Here is a 7,139-nt window from a genome sequence, read left to right as displayed (position 1 = left end):
GGCCCCTCGGTGCCCAGGGGCTGTGACAATGCAGGTTGTTGTTCCCAGCTGTTCCCTGGGCAGGGGATTCATTCCATAGGGATCAAATCAAGGGACAGACCCCCCTGAGTTCTGTGGGAAGAAGGAACACGGGTGGGGCTGAGGGCAGGTGTCTGCAGAGCTGTTTGGGGCTCTGCCATCAACTGGTGCTGGCAATCTTTATTTTCTGACAAAATGAGAGGTTTTTTAGGAAGTTTAAATCCCTGAAAAAACGTGGAGCTTACAAAAATCATAAAGGAAACTAATCTTCCCACGTTAGCCAGAAGGAATTCCTGGGTGCAACTATTTACCTTTTTTTTCTGATACAGAACAGAAATTATTTTGAAAGAACTCAAATTTCACGAGGAATAAACATTCCAAGCACTGTCCCCCAGGCAGCTCCGGAGGGGCCCTCGGGGGGCACGGTGGTATCTCTGGGAGTGCTGAGGACCCCAGGAAAACACCTGGCTGAGCTGGAAAAGCTCTGATTCCGAGGAAGGGCGGATGGGAAGGCAGCTCCTCTGTGCTGCTGTGCTTGTCCATCTGCCCCCTGCTCTTGCAGCCACATCCTTGAGGACGTGACACCTCTGTGCCTGAAAAAAATAGAGGTTTTTACTACACAAATTTTGAACTGGAGAAGGAAAATAAAATAAAAAGGAAGGGTTGTTCTAAATTTGTTCACCCCTAAATCTGACATCTGTTATTTTCATTCCAGGTAAAATGAGATAAAATCATGTTCCTGAATAAGTAATACACCAGGATTTCCTAGAGAGTTTGTCCTCAATGAAAGATAAAAATATCAATATAAAAGATTCATTCATTTCAGCAGTAAACATCTGCAGAAACAAATTACATTGGGAACTTTCCCAGGACTGTAGGAATGGCAGAAACCCTGCAGAGCCAAGGGACATCTATTCTATTTATCACGTTTATGAAAGAATTTCTGGAGTAGTTTTTCACTGAAGAATAATATTACACTAACAGCACAAATCAATGATGATTTTGAGGGAATTATACACTTAATGCAGTTCCCAGGTGGATCACTATTGTTTGGCACTCAGACACAGGATTTGCAGCTCCTGTGGCACATCAGGATAACCCTGAGCAGCCCCCGGGTCACTCTGGGCTTCACCAGCTGAGCCCGTGACCCCAGAGCTCAGCTGAACCTCTGGGGGCTGCTGGGGGGCAAACAGAGGGGCCTGAGCCATCCTGGGCAGCTCTTTCAGTTGGAATATTCACATTTTTCCCTGTTGCATTTCTCTTCCTTTGCAGCTGAAGGTGAGAGGAGCATCACAGACTGGGAGAGCCTTGAGTTTTCACCTTGAACAATTTGCTGTTGCTTCTGCAGAAGAAAATTCCAGGGCTGGAGGGAAAGCTGTTGGCAAAATTTATTTGTGGGCATGTGAAACTCGGTTGCGAAAGTAAACAGTGGTTGATCCTGAGGGTGGGTAAAGCCACTCCCTGGGGAGCAAAACGTTACTAAACCCATGACCCCAAACCTAAAGGATTGTGTGACCTGAGAGCCCCTTGCAGGGCCTAAAGAGGCTCCAGGAGAGCTGGAGAGGGGCTGGGGACAAGGGATGGAGGGACAGGACACAGGGAATGGCTTCCCACTGCCAGAGGGCAGGGATAGATGGGATATTGGGAAGGAATTCTTGGCTGGAAGTGTGGGGAGGGGCTGGGATGGAATTCCCAGAGAAGCTGTGGCTGCCCCTGGATCCCTGGAAGTGTCCAAGGCCAGGCTGGAGCCACCTGGGCTGGTGGAAGGTGTCCCTGCCCATGGCAGGGGTGGCACTGGATGGGCTTTGAGGTCCCTTCCCACCCAAACTAGTCTGGGATTCTGTGATTTGAGCTCAGCTAAAGCTGCACTCCAAGCTGTCCATAGGCTGGTCTCATGTCAGTGAGGAAGCTGGCACTGCAAAACCAGGTGAAAAAAGCCTGTGACAGCATTCCCAGCCTCTGAGAGCATTCCCAGACTGTGCAGCATTCCCAGCCCGTGACAGCATTCCCAGCCTGTGCAGCATTCCCAGCCCGTGACAGCATTCCCAGCCTGTGCAGCATTCCCAGCCTGTGACAGCATTCCCAGCCCGTGACAGCATTCCCAGCCTGTGCAGCATTCCCTGCCTGTGACAGCATTCCCTGCCTGTGACAGCATTCCCAGCCCGTGATAGCATTCCCAGCCTGTGCAGCATTCCCAGCCCGTGACAGCATTCCCAGCCTGTGCAGCATTCCCAGCCTGTGACAGCATTCCCAGCCTGTGCAGCATTCCCAGCCTGTGCAGCATTCCCAGCCTGTGACAGCATTCCCAGCCTGTGCAGCATTCCCAGCCCCTCTGCAGCATTCCCAGCCTGTGCAGCATTCCCAGCCTGTGACAGCATTCCCAGCCTGTGCAGCATTCCCAGCCTGTGACAGCATTCCCAGCCCGTGACAGCATTCCCAGCCTGTGCAGCATTCCCAGCCCCTCTGCAGCATTCCCAGCCTGTGACAGTATTCCCAGCCTGTGACAGCATTTCCCAGGCTCTGACAGCATTCCCAGCCTGTGACAGCATTCCCAGCCTGTGCAGCATTCCCAGCCTGTGCAGCATTCCCAGCCTGTGACAGCATTCCCAGCCTGTGCAGCATTCCCAGCCCCTCTGCTGCCCCATGCCAGCAGTGCTGAAGTGAGCAGTGAGTAAGTGGCAGCTGAGCTGCAGGAGCTGCTTATCCCGAGCTCTGCCCTCCACTTAAGCCATTGCTTAGAGCACACAAACAGTTTATGCAGTGCTCTCAGGAGAGAAATCAAAAGCTAAAGGGATAAATGACCAATTAGGCTGCCTCATCTCGGATCTAAAAGCAGGGCCAGCACTCTGTGATGGAAAAGAAAAATGTTGCTTTTCCTGGCTGCACTTTGGCTGAAGATAAAGCTGTGCCTCAACAAAAGGAGTTTTCCTCTCCCCAGCCCAGAGCAGGGGCAGAGGAGCTGCTGGTGACACAGTCACAGCCCCCGGTGGCTCCTGTGGGGTTGCTGGTTATCCTGGTTATTGCTGGTTATCCTGGTTATTGCTGGTTATCCTGGTTATTGCTGGTTATCCTGGTTATTCTGTTTGTTCCTGATTCTGCTGTGGTGCCTGCCTGCCAGGCCCATCCCTGGTCACTGGGATCAGGGATCACCCTGGGAGCTGCACAGGGATCTGCTGGGCTCTTCCCTGCCACCCTCACTGCTGTTCCTGGAGTGTGGCAAATGGATCACCTTTGGAGGTGTTTGGCAGCAATAACCCAGCACATCCCAGTTTCTTTCCCTGTCATTCCTCGTGGATCCTTTCTGCCCTTTAACTGCAGTCTGGTGTCTTGTGGGAGCTGCAGGTCACAAACCAGCTGTGCCCCAGGTGAGCCCTGCCCAGGCAATCCTTCCTTGCCAGGGTGGGATCAGCTGAGCTGGAATATCTCTGCAGGAAGAGAAACACTTCTGAAAAGGGACCGACAGGTGACTGTTCTAACGACTTTTTGTCTACAGGAGTCTCCAGGCAGGTGAGTGAGCACATTCCCCTGGGGGGTTCCTGTCCCTCTGGCTCTGTACTTGGAGCACCAAAACACCTCCTGTGACCTGGGCATGGTCCCTGCAGCTCTGGGGGGCTTTTCAAGTCCTGTTTCTTCTGCAGGTCTTGCCAGACCTGAGCACCTTCCTCCCCAGGGACCTGCTCACCTCATCCCAGAGGTGAAGTGGGAGGGAAAGACCCAGGGCTGGCCCTACACCCCAGCAGCCACCAGTGGGCTAAGGCCCTGTGGACAGGGCAGAGCTCATCCAGGAGAGATCCCAAAGAGCCACAGCCAGGGCAGAGCTCATCCAGGAGAGACCCCAGAGAGCCACAGCCAGGGCAGAGCTCATCCAGGAGAGACCCCAGAGAGCCACAGCCAGAGCAGGGCTCATCCAGGAGAGACCCCAGAGAGCCACAGCTAGAGCAGGGCTCATCCAGGAGAGATCCCAAGGAGCCACAGCCAGGGCAGAGCTCGTGGCAGTTGCAGCCATCCCAGGCAGTGGGACCACATCCAGCCTGAGACCTGCCACCCTGGACACTGGGATCCACATCCATCCATGGCACTGGGATCACAGTCACCCTGGACAAGGGGATCCAGCCCACCCTGGGCACTCTGAGGGTCTCTGTGTGCTGACATGGGAGCACAAACTCAGGGTCCAGGCTCCAGGGTGGGCTGTGCACTTGTGAGGAGGAGGGGGAAGGGAAGCTCTCACTGACAAACGTGGCCCCAGCTGTGCAAGGAGACACTGAGCTGCTGCTGGGGACAACATCTGGTACCTGCTGACCTTTCCCAAGCTGTGCCTCCCACCCTGGCAAATCACTCTCTCTGTGCTGCCAAAACAGCCATCAATTAAAAATGCATTACCACAGCTCCCTAAAGCAAAGCCAAAAATTGCTGCTTATTCATTCTGCAGACACTCAAAGCGTGTTTACAGAGAGTTTCCCACATCAAATATACTAAAAATTTAATTGACCTCACCTGTGCAGAGATGTCAGGGAAAACAAGAGCCACAGGTTGGGAAATAACATCTCCATCTGTGTGGATGCTACAGGGGCAGGGCCAGCCCTGGGTACCACCCTCTGTGTTCCACCACCTCACCTGCCTCAGGTGCTGCTGCCCCACACCCTGCCCAGCACTGGTGATCCCTGCAGAGCCAGGGGGGTCCCTGGGGAATGGGACCAGCTCAGGGGGTACATGGAGAGCAGGACATCACAGTGTCAGCCCAGTGTGGCAGAGCTGGCCCTGTGCCCTGCCATGGGGGGAGGGACCTTAAAGCCCCTCCAGTGCCACCCCTGCCATGGGCAGGGACACCTTCCACCAGCCCAGGTTGCTCCAAGCCCCATCCAGCCTGGCCTTGGACACTTCCAGGGATCCAGGGGCAGCCACAGCTTCTCTGGACAATCCTCTCTTGGTGTGAACCCAGCAGCTGAAGAGCAGAGCTGTCCCAGAGGCTGGGAATGGAAACAGGGAGATTGGGATAAAAAAAAGGAGCGTGTGTTAATGTGAGACTAAATTTCAAATCTGACATCTTTGCTGGGGATGTTCAATTTTCCAGGCTCTCTCTGGGTACACTTGTCATCATTCCACAGTGGCTGGGGAGAAGTCACAGCTCAGCTGGATGAGTTCCAGAGAGGGACTGGTGTTCCAGAGAGGGACTGGTGTCCCTGGGTGTCACAGCCATCACAGCACAGAGCCAGGACACTCCCTGCCCCTCAGTGTGTGACTGGGGACATGCACGGGGCACAGATGCTCCCCGGGCCATCCTGAGCAGGTCTGTGTTCACTGAAACAAGCACAGGCAGTGCCAGGAGCCTGGAGCAAAGGAGGCTCAGGGGGGACCTTCTGGCTCTGCAACCCCCTGACAGAAGGGGGGAGCCGGGGGGGGGTCGGGCTCTGCTCCCAGGGAACAAGGGACAGGAGGAGAGGGAACGGCCTCAGGCTGTGCCAGGGGAGGCTCAGGTTGGATATGGGGACAATTTCTTCCCTCCCAGAGGGGTGCAGCAAGTCTCTGACTCAGGAGAGCTCCCAAAGTGTCCCAAGTGCCTGGGCCCATCCCCAGCTGTGGCCACGGGCTCTGCACAGCCTGTCCAGGGGCTCAGAGCCACCTACACTGACACTGTCCCTCTGCTTGGTACCAGGTGTGCCCTTTTCTGCCAGGGCTTGTCACCTCCTCAGCTTTTATGGTGCGTTTATTTTTCACATCAAACTTTCAGCAGAGAGGAAACACAGCCAGGGAGATTTCATAAAGTCCAGCATTCTCACCCAAACACTGCTCTGAGGAACTGGGGCAGCTTCCTTACAGATTGGGCCTCTCCATGGATGGAAATTAAAATCACATATGAGAGCAACTGAGACCCCAAACATGAGGGGCCTGGGTCTGAGCCCGTCACTGTGACAGCAGAACCAACCAGGACACTCAGAGAAAACCCTGTGGGCAGCAAATGGCAGAAGTTTTAATACCAGTGGGGCTTTGGTCTTTTTCCAACCAGCTCCACATAAAAGTGTAAATTGTATTTGCTCTGGGTCCCTGGATACTGTCTCAAACTTAATAAATATCTACTACCTGCACTTAATCTCTGCTGCCCTGGGAGGGCCGTGGAGGAACAGCCAAACACCGGGATGTGGGGATGGAACTGAGCATGACTGGGTGCCTGCCCTGTGCTGGGGACAGAGGGCACCTCTGCCAGGGAGGGACAGCGAGGGCAGGGTGTCACCTCTGGGGGGGACAGCGAGGGCAGGGTGTCACCTCTGGGGGGGACAGTGAGGACAGGGTGTCACCTCTGGGGGGGACAGTGAGGGCAGGGTGTCACCTCTGCCAGGGAGGGACAGTGAGGGCAGGGTGTCACCTCTGCCAGGGAGGGACAGCGAGGGCAGGGTGTCACCTCTGGGGGGGACAGCAAGGGCAGGGTGTCACCTCTGGGGGGGACAGTGAGGACAGGGTGTCACCTCTGGGGGGGACAGTGAGGGCAGGGTGTCACCTCTGCCAAGGAGGGACAGCAAGGGCAGGGTGTCACCTCTGCCAGGGAGGGACAGCGAGGGCAGGGTGTCACCTCTGGGGGGGACAGTGAGGGCAGGGTGTCACCTCTGGGGGGGACAGTGAGGGCAGGGTGTCACCTCTGGGGGGGACAGCGAGGGCAGGGTGTCACCTCTGGGGGAATGGCACCTGCTGCCCCTCATTTACGGTGGTGTCACAAACACACCTCTAGAATGGGTTGCCAGGGGTGGTGTTTTCCCGGGAGAAAAGAGGGACTGCTGTTCCACTGGCACAGGCTTTACCCTGGAATCTCTAATGGGTTCACTGGACTATGCAATAGCTGTAACACACTGTGGAGAGCCTGGAGCACATCAGGGAGTGATCTCTGTGACATTCCTGTCACACAGGAATCTTCAGAGTCACTAAAAGTGACATGAAACAGGGAATTAATTTTTGATCTGGGCGGTATCCCAAAGCTGGGATAATTCACTCCCCCAGAACCTCAGAAAGATGGAATGTTGGGGAGCAGCAATGAAAACATGAATAGCACTTGGAAAGTGATGGGTGCTCCTCTTCAGGTCAAGAAAAGTCCAAGGACATTCTTGGCTCTGTCCAAAGAAAACAGAAGTGTT

At 54.8% G+C, this 7,139-nt stretch overlaps 1 long non-coding RNA gene across 1 annotated transcript; it reads left to right on the top strand.

Annotated features, from left to right (window-relative positions):
- Positions 1–2,490: 2,490 nt before the first annotated feature.
- On the top strand, positions 2,491–4,470 carry LOC135416819 (uncharacterized). Its single transcript, XR_010431757.1, has 3 exons — positions 2,491–2,689; positions 3,417–3,525; positions 3,657–4,470. It is a non-coding gene; the product is annotated as an uncharacterized LOC135416819 (long non-coding RNA).
- The last annotated feature ends 2,669 nt before the right edge of the window (positions 4,471–7,139 follow it).

This window comes from Pseudopipra pipra, chromosome 6 (assembly GCF_036250125.1).
Source record: "Pseudopipra pipra isolate bDixPip1 chromosome 6, bDixPip1.hap1, whole genome shotgun sequence".
NCBI classification, from domain to species: Eukaryota; Metazoa; Chordata; class Aves; order Passeriformes; family Pipridae; genus Pseudopipra; species Pseudopipra pipra.
The sequence above is the reverse complement of the archived record's forward strand: the minus strand, read 5'-3'. Positions and strand labels throughout refer to the sequence as shown.